Source organism: Dermacentor variabilis, chromosome 2 (assembly GCF_050947875.1).
Source record: "Dermacentor variabilis isolate Ectoservices chromosome 2, ASM5094787v1, whole genome shotgun sequence".
NCBI classification, from domain to species: Eukaryota; Metazoa; Arthropoda; class Arachnida; order Ixodida; family Ixodidae; genus Dermacentor; species Dermacentor variabilis.
In genome coordinates, this window is record NC_134569.1 from 180,317,935 (window position 1) to 180,334,582 (window position 16,648).

General features: G+C 48.0%; 1 protein-coding gene across 1 annotated transcript in view; it reads right to left on the minus strand.

Annotated features, from left to right (window-relative positions):
* LOC142571090 (uncharacterized) overlaps positions 1 to 15,755 on the minus strand; it is a 36,368-nt gene extending 20,613 nt beyond the window's left edge. The window contains exon 1 of the mRNA XM_075679382.1: positions 15,444 to 15,755. The gene's annotated coding sequence lies outside the window, so the exon portion shown is untranslated. The remainder of the gene's footprint in view (positions 1 to 15,443) is intronic.
* Between the last annotated feature and the right edge of the window lie 893 nt (positions 15,756 to 16,648).

The following is a 16,648-nucleotide window of genomic DNA, read 5'->3' on the forward strand; positions in this document are numbered from 1 at the left end:
GAAGCAGTGTTTATTGGTGCGGGATTGCAATCCGCAGGACATTTAGTGTCGATTTGTGGCATTTGACGAGACGTGGACACATCATTACACTCCAGAGTCTAAACAGCAGCCAAGGAAATGGACCAGGCTTGATGAAAGTGCTCCAAAGAAGGCAAGGACTGTTTGTCCAGCCCGAAAGGTGATGGCGAGTGTCTTTTGGCATTCGCTAAGAATAATCTTTGTAGACTACTTACAAAATAACAAAATGATAACAGGACATATCATGCAACACTCTTATATCAACTGAAGGAAGAATTGCTCCCTAAACAACCTGGGGTAGCACGAAAAAAACTCCTCTTTCACCATGAGAATGCTTTGTCCAACAGGTCGCTTGTTGAGGCCAAATTGCACGAGTTAGACTTCGAGGTTGTGCCTCTCCATCCTGTTCTCTGGATTTGGCCCCATGACTTCTCATCTTTTCAAACCTGAAGAATTGGCTCGATGGAAAGAAATTTTCTTCAGATGAAGAGGTCATCTCAGTGGTAAATGATTTCTTCAAGGGCCTCGAGCGATCCTTTTTTTTCTGAGGGGATAAAAAAAATTGGAGCACCGCTGGAAGAAATATGTGGAGCTGGAACGGAATGATGTCTGAAAATAAAATATTGTTTTCTGCAAACATGGTATCTTTAATTGATTTTTACCACACTTATCGAAGGACTCTCGTACGACGCTGACGCCAGCCGAGAAAGAAGAATTGGTCGCACTACGATGGACACACAGATACCCACACGCGCCAATAAGCGGCTCGCAAAAGTTAACCGGTTTTATAACAGATGGACTCCGCAGCTTCCTGAAAGGCAGATGAGCAAGCTCAAACCAAGAATTTCCCCTAGTAGTTAGAGTGACAGTTCTCGAACGAATTACAAAGAGTACAAAACCCAAACGATAAATATGCCCTCTAAGAAGAAAGAAGCTTTGGCAAGGTCTTTTTAGAGCGCAGCTCTTTGGCGTCCGTTCCTGGGTTTCGCGTCGTCGTCGGCGTTGTCGTCGGCGTCGGCCTCGTAACCAGCTCCGCCCCCCTTTCATCCCCCCAGCGCTAGCAGCGACCGACTGATACCGCTGGATGCCGCTGACGCCGCTAGAGAGTCAAGATAACGTGACTGCATAGAACACCGTCGCCGCCATGCAGAAAGAGTATCAGTCAAAGGCATCAGTCAGTCGCTGCTATCTCTTCCCTCCTCCCTTTATCGTGTTGTCCGCTTGCTGCGCGCGCTTCTGCCCCCATCGTTTGCCGCTGGGTGTACACGCCGCCCCCCTCCGCTTCCGCTTACTGCTGGTTGCTCTCGACGCCGGCGATGAGCCTCCGCTTCGGCGGCGCGAACTGCAGGGTCTTCTCGGCGGCGGCGCTTAGCCTCTGCTTCCCCCACGGCTGTGACAACCTCGCGAGGCACTTGTATAGATCTCGTCTTTGAGAATCAAGCATTGGTGTACCAAGTCGAACATATATCAGTCTATTTCTCCGACCACAAAGCTTCCTTCATGACTGTCAAGAACTGTTAGTGGAGTCTTTGTTAAAGGAATACGTGTGAAAAATAAAAAAAAAATTCTGTGATAGCGCATACATGTGTTGCTCGATTTCTTTGCCTCAATCTATCCAAAAGGTGAAACAGCTTATTTGCTGCGCTCAAATTTCGCATTAGGAAGTAACGTAATCGTCGGTAATTTTTTTTCTTTTATTGCTGGGGTAACTGCTTATGCAATATTCAATTGCATCTCGCACTGTCAAAAAAAAAAAGAAAAGACAGCGCCCAATTGTTACGGAGCAACACGCCGCCGAAACTAACGAGGCCACCCTTACGCTACGTTGAGGCTCGCCTACGGCACTGCACATGGTCTGCTGATCGCGCGCGTAAAGCAATGCTACTCGTGCAGTGCACTCGTGGCCAGTGGGCCTGACGATTTTCCCGCACATTCGCGACAACATGAAGAAAAAAGAGATAAGAAAAAGAGAGAGAGCAAGCAAAAAAAGGGTGGGGGGAAGCAAGAAAGAAAGGAAAAGAAAGAAACCAGAAATTGAGCAATATCAAAGAAAAAAGAATGCCCGAGGCAACTGACGTGTCCAGTAACATCCTCATACTCAACCGTCGGTCACCGCGTAAAAAAGCGAACCGAAAAGAAAGAAAGAAAGAAAGAAAGAAAGAAAGAAAGAAAGAAAGAGAAAAAGAAAGAAAGAAAGAAAGAAAGAAAGAAAGGAAGAAATGCAGACGAGCATGCGCACTCGGTCGCGTAAACGAGAGCTGGACGGGGAGGCGCGGGTCGCTTTCAGGAAAGCTACGCGAGGTTGAGACGACGCTAGCTGGACTCGCAAGGAAGATGACAAGAGTAGGGTGGGCGGAGAGGGGATGCGCAGCGGCAGACGTAATTCGTTGCGCAAGGATCCCAAACGCCCCGCCACCGGTGCTCCATCGCTTACGCGGCCGACCGCGCGTTGCGCTTCTCGGACCGGCGTCCGCTGGCTTAACGAGCCGTGGCAAAAGAGGGCAGCGCTGGCCCCCTCACTTGGACCTCTCCTCTTTGGGCGAGTTGTGTTTTCTCCGTTCGTTTCACTATGCGCTCCCGGAGAGCGGGGCTTGGGAAAGAAAACCGGTACGCGTGCCGTGCGCGTGTTGACTGAGCACGAGACAGAGGGAGCGACAAAGAAAGAGAAGCAGCGCGAGAACAACGGGCGTGAACTGAAGCGTGCCAAATCGAGGGAAGTGAGCAGCCTGGCGGGAAAGGAAGAGGTGCGACACGAGCACGCGAGCTCGCCCTTCGAATGACCATTCGATTTACCGCCGGCGCGAAAAAAATTAAGGGCCACTGTGCGCGGACCCAAGCTGCTGCTCGCACAGAAAAGTGAAACTCTAAGCGTAGAATTTGACGATGCACGTAAGTAACAGTGAAATGGGATATGCGATCAAGTAACTCGTGTGTCCAAGCAGCAACGTCTCCGGAGAATCAGTAGGCTTCTGGCCTTGCCCGTTTGCTGCCCGTATTGTTTGGCGCTGGCTGTGTGTACGTACAGTCAGCCAAATTTGTAGCTGGATCACGCGAGCGCCCAGTGTTCTATCTTCCAGCACCTTGTGACGGAGAGAATTTGCGAGATGGTGAATGTTAAGCTCACTCCCGCCGTCTTGTAATTTCTCCCCGTCGTAAAGCGCTAGAGGCCAAAAATTTGGCGCTCGCGCATTCCAGTTAAATATTTGGCCGGCTGGACGTATTTGGGGCATATGTAATGAAACAACAAAAAAAGAAAGAACAGTGCGTAAGGTATCCGCAGGTAAATAACAGATGTTCTCGATTTCTGCTCATCACTAGAGCATCAATCATGCAATGAATGGAAAGCCCGCTTATTTGTTGAAGGACACATCGACGACGTTTATACAGTAGGTCACTGCAGCATTTATTTCTTAAAGCCTTTCTTCAAAATTGCCACGCCACGCCTCCCCCCCTCTCTCTCTCCACTCAGCGCCCTTTTACATTTTCGTAGATGATTCAACGAGGAAAATTATATATATATATATATATATATATATATATATATATATATATATATATATATATATATATATATATATATATATGAGATGCATGGAAACGAGTTGGGAGGCTTCTACGAGCATACGGCTTGGCAAAGACGGCTGACGAGGAAAATTCCAGCTCAAGACACCCTACAAGTGAGCACGACTACAAAACTGTTACGTCCGCCTGTCTAGCGGCTTCGAAGGAATCTCACTGCCACGGCGTCGTCCTCCACTGAGTGTAAGACCAGGTGTGACACAGCGGGTAGCGCTTCCGAAGCCGTGTAAGCACGCGCGCGGTTAAAAAAAAAAATAATAATAAGCAACTACCCTAGAAGCCGCCGGGGGGTCACCCCGAAAGACGGACAACCGGAACGACACGTAATTATGCACAAGGCACAAGCCGTTATCGTCACGAAAGCGGCGCACTGTTCTGCGAACCGTTACGGCGGCTTTTGTCCCGTCGGCAGCCAGCATCTTGGAACGTGGAAGACATGCAACGCGTCCTCTTCGATGTTTGCTACGGACTTCTTTGCAAACCAACCATATACAGAAGTTCGCTAAGAAAGGAAACGCTCGGTTTCACGTGGGTTGTCTCATGGCTCGATGTAGCGGTGCAGGTGTCTTGCCTGCGTTTGCATTGCGTGTTCATATACTGAGGGTTGCACATGAAGGAGTGCCACACGTGAATCTTTCAGCTAGACAGCTGGAAGATTTCCGTTTGAATTTATCGCAGAAGTAGCAGTATGCGGCGGATTCAGTTCAATACTGCGCTTTCAACTGCTCTTTATTTCCCTCTTCCCCTTCCCATAGCGCTGCCTAACTGGCTACATCAATGTGCCTCAGACCGACCTCGCTGCATTTTGTTCCAATAAACGGTTCTCACTATCTCGCTAAAAAAATATCGTGTTTTACGTGCCAAAACTAGGATCTCATCTCACACTGTAGAGGGGGACTCCGGAAATTTGGACCACCTGGGGTTCTTTAACGTGCACCTAAATCTAAGTACACGGGTGTTTTCGCGCTTCGCTCCCGTCGGAATGCGGTCGCCGTAGCCTTAGATTCTATCCCGCGACCTCTTGCCTAGCAGCCCAACACCATAGCCACTAAGCAACCATGGCGGGTGTACTGTCTCTCTACTTCACAATAAATTCGAAGTTAAGCGCCGTCTGTGGCGACGTCAGTAAAACATAAATTAAGTTGCAATTATAAGGGGGCGTCGTCCGCCCCGCCTCTGGTGGAAAACGCCATTGGCCATATCGGTGACAGATGGCGCCACCATTCCGTGCAAGCAATATTGTCATTATTGTTTTAGTAGCATCGTCACAGACGTCGCACGTTCCGGCTCTATAGTGAACGAACCAGGCAAGTATTCATCGCAAAAATCGTATGACACTGAATGCACCGCATGTCGCTATCTCTGTGCTATAATTGGGCGGAAATAAGCCAGCGGTTTAGCTGAAAGAGTCGTGTATAGCTAGTGTTCTTACTTGCGCAATATTCAGTACAGCTTACGCAGACGACGATGGCCGCCTTTAGTTGTGTCTGCCTCATTCTGGGCTAGGTTGACGAAATCGCGCGCCCCACGCTTATCCTCGAAGCGAGTCGTTGTGTACGCATTTCGGATTCTCGATTGACTGCGAGGAGACAAGAGAACGGGTTGTTCGTCATCCGCTGATGCAAATTCATCTGCTGACATTGAACCACTGTTTCAACCCCACGTGTTATACCTATCCAGCCCCCACACGCCAATGTTTCCACGTGACTGACGGCTTTCCCGAAGCCGGCTAGCCGTACAGCTCGTGGGGTGATAAAACTGATTGCCTGGCTTAGCGGGTTAAGCATCGCCTTGACGATAGTGACATACACTAGGTGCGCGGAAAGACCGGGTTCATCAGGACAGTCTTGGCTCGCCCGTGTTCATTTCGAAGGCCCCGTTGAGTTATCAGTCCCATGGTTTCGTATTGGAATTACGTGCCGAGACTTTCTTCGTTACGAAGTATGCACCTCGATGCGTGAAGGCGTTAATGCATGCGAACCAGGGACTGTATTCACAAAGCGTTCTTACGCTAAAAGCCTTCATGCCAGCCAATAGTGATGTAGGACATATTAGCTAAGGTGAGGAGCCAATGAAAACCAGCACTTACGAAGCTTTGTGAATTCGGCCCCAGAAGAAAAAGGAATATATATATATATATATATATATATATATATATATATATATATCACATTCAGTGTACCGGAATTGGTGGACGCGAAGTTTCTTCGATGAAGTCGTTGGTGTGGGTACTAAATGTGTTGTCCTTGTGTGATGTTACGTTAATGCAGACACGATGTAATGTTATGTAGATACCTTGCTTACGTTATGTAGATGCTATGTTAATTCCATGCAGGCGCTGACATTGCTTGTATTGAAGCAATGCAAAGTCACTAATTAAACTGACTTCTTCAATCGTTTAGCGATGTGAACGATCGTCATCGCATTCGAGGATATTCATACTAGTCACGGCTTTCAACACACCCCCTATTCGTAACGCTTGACGTTTAACGCGCCTGCACCGATTGCAAAAGTTATGATCAACTGCGCCTAACAATCAACTCGTTGGTATATGCTCTTTTCGGTGGCGTTGAACTTTAAGAACCCCATTTGGGACGTATAAACCAGCGACACTACGTAAGTGCTTTCTCTCCGAACTCCTTTACGATGACGTCAAAGATGATCTTTGTGCTCTCCTTCTTCGTGCCCTAGCTGTGTGAGACACCCCACTACGTCATACTTGTTGTGACACCGACGTCAACACTGCAGAAAGAGGCAAATAAACTAGGTCCACATTCTACCATTCAACTACTGTAATGCGATAGCACTATCAGAGTCGGCCGACCCGCGCCTTCGATTGTATTGCATGCCTCGGGCCCCATAAAGTACTTTGTACTGCGAAACCGCGGGCCCTATAATGTAAAACTATTCCAATATGTTTTTATCGCAATCTCATGACGTCAAATTTGCGTAACCGCCGACGCAAGCATCGGGGGTCACCCGCAGGGTTGTTTGAACAAACCAATCGAACGCTCCCCTTGTTCATAGGAGGTAACTTTTGTTTGCTTGAAAAACGAATAACATTGCCTGCTCTGAGCGGCTTGTCTTATTTAATTGGCTCACAAGAGGCGAGGAGCATGCTCAAGTGGAGAGGGATACGATGGGGCCGAGCCACTGCACTGAATATCGATAACCGGATCAAGAGGGTGGTGCCGGCGTCTGCGATTGGTCCGCTTTCCCTTACTTAGCTTGCGATGGCTGGTCGAAAATCGCGGCGGCATGCAATAAAAGCTTAAGAATTACACTAAAAGAGATCCTCAGCAAAGAAGCATTGGTAGAATGAGGTCGCAAACGTGCCGAAAGTGCTCGAAAACGTTACACAGCCATGCAGAAAGCTTTGTTTTACGCAAATAAACCCATGCTCTCCGGCAGGTGCGAGTAGCCAGCGCCTGAGTGATCGGCGGCAGCCATCTTTTATTCCTTTCGGAACGGGGCAGCCTGCAGCTATTCAGAAGAAAATTCAGTTTTGTTCGGCATCTTTAACGCGTACGCGTCGCTTTTACGCGGTAATTGTTTGCGGCTTTGTGACATCGCGTGAGAGGCAGGTGAAGTGGGTGCAGCCCGAAAGCTCTTGACCAATAGCCGAGTGCTAATGGCAAAAAGGGGTCGAATCAGAAATAACTATTTTTGTTTTGTTCGGTCAAATTATGCGTAATCAGTGTGTACACGTTATATCAGATGGGAAGTTATCGCGGTTTTCGTGACGTCGCGTGACAGACAGGTAAAGTGGGGGTGGTCCAAAAAAGTTTTTGACCAATTGCGGTGGGCTGATTGCAGAATTGGAATAGAAAAGTTTGGAATAGTTTTACGTTACAGCGCCTAAGGGTGCCGAACACCTTGATATTTGACTGCATATGCGATCCGGCGTCCCTATAGATTTTTTCCCCGCAGACTATGCGGCTCAAGTTCTTTGGCCATAATTATCTCGGCGCCTGGGCTTGTCACCTTGTTTATATTTCATCGAAATATGGGGCAGGTTGTGCATGATGTGTAGGCAAAGTTGAAAATGTGTGGAGTTCACTAAGGTATTTGTGGTAAGTTACTATTCAAGCGCTCTAAAACGCTATATGTAGTTTTCAGAATGGTACATAAGTCAGCTAGCCATACATGAAAAGCTACCGCAGCCAACGAGATCAAATTTGTTCTAATTGGGGAAAACATTATGGCTGATGCGCAAGCGAAGTTCAGAATGTGTGGGTGAAGTACAATTTTTCCCAAGGATATTCCTTATTTGAGCACTCGAACACCTGATAGGCGTACATCGTTTCAAGCGGGTGAGTCATGCGCGGGCAGTGTTTTAAAACGTGTGCTCTAATTGTAGGCGACTGGAATTCTTAGTGCAACTGCTCGAGACAAGGTGTTTGGCTGAAAATTGGGCCACGATTTTTCAGGGGTCATACAAGTCTACTGTCGATATTGATTTGCAAAAGCGGTATTCTCAGGTCATCGCTTTACAAAGATAGTTTTATAGTACGATTTCAGTTTCGGGAGGCTCGGCACTGAAGGCGTCGATGGCGTCAAAATTTGCAGCCGACAGCACTTCTGGCACTGTGCGAAGTCTCAGAACTTGGCACAATCGGTGCCAGAGAGAGAGAGAGAGAGAATGAAGCGGAAAGGCAGGGAGGTTAACCAGATATGAGTCTCCGGTTTGCTACCCTACACTGGGGATGGGGGATAGGGGTTAGAAAGATGACAGAGAGGAAAACGCAAAAAAAAAAAACGCACGCGCACACATGGAGAGACACGCACAAAAGGCGTTCCAGTTAAAGTCGTTCTGCCCGCAGTACAGTCCACAGAGGGCATGCCTTAGCCACGAACTTGACCAACTGGACGACCAACCGCTATCCGAAAAAAGAATTCTGCAACATCGAAAGGACCTACCGTCACAGAAGAAGGCCGTGCAAGCGCTTTTGCGCTTCTTGCGATCTACCGGCCTGTGTGAATCGGTGCCAGAAACGCTGTCACGCCCTATGCGCTGACGTGTCCGGTGCTCATACTGCGTTCCATACGCACAGCAGTCAACGCTGTGGAGGCTAGAGAGAGACATGTTGCAGTGGTTTCATTAGCACTTGGATATAGTTCGATGTTTTTTGCCCGCAATTGTGCGCAACTGTCTTTTATAAGTATTGAAGTAAACAAGTTTTAACCCTTACAAACAAACGCCCTTTGGTACACTGCTTCTAATGCGTTGTTTTAGGTCATTTTTATTTTTGTTGTTCTGCTCGAGTTTTTTTTTTTTATTTGCAACCTGTCGCGAGGAGCCTCACGTGATTGTTCGCGCGAGCGAACGCTGTTGACGTCCAGCGAAGCATAGACGGAACGCCGCGGAGTGATAACTTTTCTTGACCGAACTTCTTGCGTAGCTTCCGCAGCGTTGGCTGTTGTGTGTGGAACGGAGTATAGCGTCGTGTAATCACGCGAGAGTGATCACCTACAACCCCCACAGAAGAATGGTTTTCAATACTGGCGTGTAAGTTCACTGAAAGCCTAGAAAGACAATTCGCCGGTCACAGGTATAGGTGCCGTCGGTATTCAAGGATTGCGCTGCAATTCGAAATTTGTTAGCTAATTATCATGCGGTGTGTCATGCAATTTGGAACTCTCTTTACCAAACAGAAGGATCTCTTAATAAGATTTCACTCAAGCTTAATATCCTAGTCGAGATTCTTCGCTTTCTGGGGTCGAATTCACGTTTCGTTCATAAGTGCTCTTTGCCATTGGCTGGCCGCGTTCGCTAATTATGTGTCCTGCACCGGGATTGGCTTAAATTTTTTATTACGAACAATTGCAGCGTAAGACGTTTTCGTGAATACGGGCCCTGATTCCAGTTCTATGTTCGTGTTAGAACACGCTGCTGATGAATCCTTTCTGTGGTCACTCGAGAAGCTAAACCAGCTGTACGGAGTTGCAGTTTCGCCGTAACTCCAACGCGGTGACGACGTTAATTAGTTCGTTATTCCGCGCAAAGCGGTGCACTGTATTGCGCAGGATGACCTGCAGAAAACATGCCCATTTATGCGCGGACAACGTGGTTTACAGAACCGCTGCTTTTTGATTGATCCCTCTTTATTCTTATCCTCGGGAAGACACCACTGCTGGAACTACAACTCCCCCCCCCCCCCCCCCCCGTCGCCCTTTGCGGTTTCCTAACTGCTGTGTGGTATACTCTACAACGTGTTAACACGACCATGGCTTCGTGAGGCAACGTTTCTGTGAAAATTACTGTTTGGCCAGTGAAGTGGCGGCCGTACTGAATGGAGCGTCAGTTTACCGGAACCAAATTTTTTTTCTACAGTGAATCTGTTAGTCGGACTATAGGCGCTCGAAACCGTTATTCACCAAGTTTATACTTCGAAGGAATGCGGGTCATGTTAGCGGTAATGCGCAGGCAGATTTGGGAATGTCTGGGTTAATTAGGGTGCGAATGAAAATTGTGAAAAAACCTAGTTTCCGGCCCGCTTGCAGGTGCTATGTGAAACGCTTACAAAATTTCCTCGCTGACCTGAGAGAACGCCCAAAGGATCGCAGGAATTTTATATTTAAAGAGCAAACGGGTCATGTTACAGGCGACTAGCGCGGAAAGCTTAAAGTGTATGTAGGTTAATTGCAGAATTTTCAGGGAAGTGTTATCATGGCGTGTTATCTATTACCTTTGTTATTACCTTTGTGTTTGGTGACTCGCAAAAGGGCAAGTGGAGTATCCTGGTACTGTGTGTTGCTTGCCATCAGTCATGCTTTATTAGTGAACTAGCGTTACTTTTTATTGCTTTGTTTCCTTCTGTTCAGATTTGGTTTCTTATTGAAGAGTTTGTCAGTATCGTGCGCTAAATTGTAAACAATGTGTTCCGCCACCAGCGTAGTCTTGAAAGACCGCAGTATCCTTTAAATAAAGAAAAGTAAAGAAAAAAATTACTTGCGCGAATGTTACAAAGCTCAACCAGCTTATTTTGCGAACCACGCACACACAATTAGTGCTGAATTACAAACATACTGCTTTATGACTTCTCGCGTTGAAATTGGACAAAGCTGAAAAACAAATCGCAGTTCCGCCCTAAAGGCGAAGCACCGATTGCGATAGCAAATTAGTAGATAGCTGTACGAAGTATGGAGAGTAGTGTTATCGGCCGTATAAACTTGTAAACATTCACTTATTAGTTAAGTTAACAATGATAGAATGTGTAAGCGTAATTCAACGAGGACGTAGAAAGAAACACACACACAGAGACAGCGCTTTCTTTGTGTGTCTGCTTTCTTCTACGTCCTTTTTCAGTCGCGCTTACACATTCTATCATGGTTTCAAACCAACTAGCCATTCAGCGCGTTTTTAGCTAAATTAACCAACACGCTGTCACGCGCGCATAGGTAAACATGAACACATCTCGCCCGATGACAGCGGAAACAGTATGTGAAAACGTTGGTGTTCGAAATCGCGGCAGCAGCCGCGAGTCAATTGACCTCCGTCCATCTGTCGTTTCAACGCGAACGAAACGTCGAAAGCACAGCGCATACGAAGCTTCCGGCACTACGCGCAATCTACAAACATCGCAGATCGCTCTGAAAATGAGGCCCGTGCGGGCGCGCACTTTGGCCACGTCGCAGATCGCTTTCAAGACACACGAGCGCCGGCAATGCGTCCCTGCGGCGTCCGCCAAGGGCGTCTACTGCGGCTTCCGCAGTTCGCGTGGTGAACGCCGTATAAGACGCCGCGGTTGTCTCCGTTCCGTACCGAGCATTGGGCGAGGAGGACATCGAGGCACCGTAGCAGCCGCCGGAGAAGAGCGCCCCTCCTTCCTCGCCTGACCCCCTTGCCTCGCGCGCGACAGGAGAGGGCGCGGATTCGGGCCGCGTTCCTCGCTCGCGCGCACGATATTGAACCGCGTTAGCCGGCTGATCCTCACGTACTTTTACTCATACGGAACCTCACGGCGACGGCAGAAATGCTCCTGGAGCGTCCACATAATTGCTATCGCAATAAAAAGCGTAGGATACCTTGCAAAATTCATCGCGCTGAATGCTATAGTTCATTCTCATCCAGATTTCCTGCGACTTAAACGTAAGATACTTAGCGGCTCTAAAATACCCATGTAGGCAAGTGCTCAACACAACTGAAGCAAAGGGCAGGATAAAAAGAAAGTGCGATGTGCGTTGCCAACGCATCCACGCCCTAATCGTAGAAACGTACGTGTACATATCCAGGATTCTTATGATGGAGGAACAGTGGCAGCGCCGGACATTCCTCTAGCAGTATTAGCGCAGAAGTGCCCCGTCGTAACCGGGGCCTCCGATATCACTGGCGCAATCTCGGCGGCCACGTTGGTGGACATGAAGTTCTGGACGAAAATAAAAAAATTACCTGCCGCGGTGCTCGGTTGACTGCAGTGAGAATGGTAGTTAGCACACGGATGTGCCTAATCTTCGTGCTTGGGGCTGATGACGTTCTTGTGGTGCTATTCATAACGCTTTACCTTTGCAAAATCTTTAAGCGGCATTTTTAGACACAAATTAAGGCAATAACTGTTCGCCTGCATGCATGATCATTGCAAATTGTTGAATGGTGTAACGCAGTGAATTGTTGTGTGTGATCAATTCACGAAGTGAAAAAGCCGCTTGCTTGGGTCATTTTCTACAACCTGGAATTTTTTAACATGCACCTACATCTTGGCACACAAGCGTTTTTGATATCCGCCTCAATCGAAATTCGCACGCAGTGACCGAGAGTTGAACCTACGACCTCTCGTTCAGCGAAAGATCGTCATAGCCACACACTCAGCGCGGCCGGTTGCTGAAAGGTTTACTGTTAAAGAGTCGCCTGAGCTTACGTGGAAGCTTGTGCCAATCAGTGTGACCATTAGCTCGGCAAAAAACAAAAGCGTTCGCACGAAGGCGAACTCATTCATGAGATTGTCGAACTCATTGCAGCAGTACACTTTGGAAGGAGCTTACTGTTTACCTTTCGTCCCCTGGGCTCGTGCGATGTTTTTTGGCGCAATTATTACGACGAAACCGGCAAACAGCGCATGTGCACTAGCAACTACGCTACAGTGAGCGCGCCTGCACCTTGACTGAATTTCACGATTCATTACTTCTGTAACATGTTTTGGCTAATTTTGTAGTACGACACCGCAAGTATTAGGGCAAATAGTGCTGCGTTGAACATCCTTAAATGTACGCAATACACAGTGATCCTCTTGTGCCTTTATTTAACGAATATTGCAATGGCGTAACACATCCTCAATTATTGAGAACAAGTGAAATGAGAAAAAAAAATATATTCTTGAGATTCAGCCATTCGAATTCAAAGCAAGGCATGCTTCTTTTTTTTCGCGATTCGCTTGTAAAGATATCCGAAATGAGCTTCCCGCCCATGATTTAAATTGCGACTACATCACAGTAGTGTTGATTCCACGCAGAGATAGGCACATTGTGTGCAAGCAGTCGGAGTCTTTGAAGCACTTCTTTATTTCCCTGTTTTCACAGATATATACCGCACAAGCTGGTCCGATGAGATAGTTTGTGCATTTGTATGGACATTAGGTTGCAGCTGCATGTACTCGTACTGGCCTTAACGCCACAGAAGTGTAGCTTTCAGGACCGTAACTCGGGCAGCCAAGAAACTGTATCGGCAATCAAAGGAAAATAAAAAGCGATCTGTGTGCATAAGGAAACGCAATTTGCATATCGTGAGGAACATGTCGTAACAGCGTCGTCGTTTAGCGCTTTCCACTCTATCCGAAGCATGTGTATGTCTCTCTTTGCAGGCGGCTTGTTTCCTCACGTAATGATTTTAAATTTTAATGGTTAGTGCCTTATTACCCATGCGAAACTCAGCATCAAAGACACGATGGGACATAGCTATATTTACTTGACTTTTTTTAGAGCGCAGCTCTTAGGCGCCCGTTCCTGCGGCGAGCGTCGGTGTCGGCGGCGGCGTTGGCGGCGTAACCGAGCTAGCGAGCAAAGCGAAAGATGAAAGAGCGAACGCATACCGGGAGATTAAAGACGCTAGCCGCGAATGGCGGAGACCAGTGAGAGCGGTCCCTTGAGTGACGTGCACGCGGGAAACTGGTGTCATGCGGACCCGCCCGACCGCTCGATGCGTACTCGTATCTAGTCTCAGCCGGGCCGCTCGTTTCGTACTATCGTCTGCTCGCGTCAGCTGTCACTCGCGCTTGTTTGGTTAGATTGGTTTGCTCTCATTCGCACTTGTTTATTGTCATGGTTTGCGATTGTTTCGTAATGTGGCTGTATACGTGCGGCTCGAATCGTGTAGTACCTACTGAAGTCACGTGGCGCCAGCGGTTACTCTAGTACCTTCGCCCAGTCATGTATAAAAGCCGACGCGCTTGAACCGCCGATCAGATTTTCGACGATCGGCGACTCTGCTACAAGTGTCTCTAAAATTCTTTGCTTCAGCATATCGCGAAATATAATCAAGTAGAGACCTGCGCTCAAATTTCGCATTAGGGAGTATATATATCGTAAGCGTCAGTGTTTTTTTTTTCTTTAATTGTTTGTTGTTTGGCGCCCTTCAGAAGTTGTTGCGTAATCACTTAGGAGGACGTGCGAGCAGGTAAAGAATGCTGATACTTTCAGTGGTCCATTTTTGAAGTGCCGGGGGCTCAGAAATCGTTCTGTTACCTCTATACGATGAAAAACCAACCAGAAATGAAGACAGGCGCATGTTCATCTCCATTACTGCGCAAGAAGGCCGGGTTTTTTTTATGATTACGTGATGTTCAAGCGTGCTTCATTATTTTTTTTCTGTTATTTCTTGTTTGCTTTAAAATCGTTATCTCGCTTCCCAGCGCTCTGACGTGAAGGGAGCGGTTTCGACCCGACCTTTCCTTGTTCTGCGCTATGTTTGTGTGTCCCGACATAATTAGGAATGCCTTTACCAGAAGGTAATGCATGCGATAGAGACGAACGAGATTCCTGGCACGTTTTAGCGTTATACATATGCATTTAGTAGTTAGTAGCACTCCAGGTTTACCGAATAAAGCAGTAGTGTTTTTTTTTTTCGCGGCACGCGTCAATGCGCAGGAAGGCGCATTAGATCGTTTTGCGGGCGGCAACAGCAGATTTCATGGAATTCATTTTGCTTAATCCCTTAACCCTGAGACCAAACCTGTTAACATTTTGCAACTCCGTACCATTGTCGCCAACAAAAAGCCTAATCTCCTGCGGGATCCAGGGATTCTTGCGTTGCTCGTCAGAAATGAACAAAACGCGTCAACACGTTTCTCTTCGTGGGCAACGTTTAGACAACGGCAACGTTTAGAAATTACGCGCATGTTGAGGGAAAATAACTTGTTCGAAACGAATTCTAGCCTTTCATGTCATGCTTAAATATGCAAAGTGAACACCACACATATTCTTCTAAGCAGGAACACTCGGCGCAAAAAAATAAAGTAAAAGAAAAACAGTGCCACTTTAGAAAATGCCAAGAAAGTTTCCACTTCCTTGGGATGTAGTGGCGGTTAACGAAATAAATGAATCATTCTGCGACAGGAGCAAGTGTGTGTCTTGAGAAAGTACTGAACGCTCTTGAGCTCTCAGATACCATTAGGATATAAAGACAGCGCACAGATATGCCAATCGTGTTCCTTGTCTAAAGAACGGGAATAGCCCATTTTCTTTGTACATTCGTGACAAAACACCGTTGGACTTAGGGGGTACTTAAATAAAGCATGTGCCACGACTTTCTTCACCACCCTACTGCTACTCACAGAAGCTCTTCTCCCTTTTTCTTAAAAAGATAGCACCGGCGTCATGTTTCAACAACGAGCGATGCTCGTCGAATCGCTTACCTCGGTGTGCGTTGACGCGGGTGGGTGAGAGGGGTCAAGATGGCAGCGACGACCTCTGTAGCTGGTCGGCGAGTAACACGTCACAAGTCCGAAGGGTGTTCAATCAGTGCCGGAAACTCAATCAGAGCCGCTCTCTTAAACTGTCCTAATACAGTCACTTCTCCGCGCAGAAGCTGGCAGAATAACAGCAATACTAGAGACCGGTGCGATGGCGTCAACGAGATCGGCGAATCACTCCTTGAGCAGGCGCAGTCGGCTGGTTTGCACGCACACGGCACCACAAGCAGCGCGAGCTGCCAAAGAAACACCGAGTTTGTCCTTGCGTGTAATATGTATATGCACCGGGCCAGTTACTGCATGCGTTGGCGTCGTCGGCGACTGCGGATACGACGGGATTCGTACAGGTAGTGGTGACGGTCGCTGCGAAAAAAAGAAAGCAGAAGCGTCCGCTGGTTCTGGATGCGTTGAGTGTGCGTCGTCTGCTGCTACTCGTGCAGTGTGCGAGATCTCGCGCGCGGTGTACGACTGACAGGACCGCGCGCGGCACCCATGCTTTTTCTGGGCCGCCCGGTGAGGAAGACCCAATTCGGCCGTCCAATGCCTCGCCACTCCCCATCCTCCTTCTTCTTCTTCTTGAATCGCGGCGATGCGGGGTCACACGCTCGCTGTCTGTGTGTACGCACGGCCCGTCGTCTGCTACTCTCTCCCTCACCCTTTCTCGCCGCCTGCTTACCTCTTAATCTTGTCGTCTGCTTTTTTGTTGCCATTTTTCATTGCGCTTTCGTTTTTTTCTTCCATTTTGTTTTCGTTTCTCCCCGTTCACTCAGAGCCGGCAAGATGCGGCGGGGGAGCCGTGGTGCGGATACAGTGTGACCAATGGCTAGAGCACCCGCCTGCACGCTCTTAGGAGATTGCCGGAATGACGTCGCAACCGCCAACGTTAGCGCAAGCCGCGGTGTCGTGCTCAACGCTAAGTTAACTAAATTAGATGCACGTCAGCTTCCTCTTCTTTTTCCTCGGTATTCGTAGACGTGCTCGCAGCAGACGATGCGAAGCAGACGGTGCGAAACGAGTGGCGAGAAGCAGACGGGTTTCTTCTTCACGCTCCAGAGAGAGAGAGAGAGGGGGGGGGGGAGAAAAAGAAGAAGACGGCATACTCGCTTCACCGGCGTGGCTTCTTTGATCGTGGAATAGAAGAGCTGCGT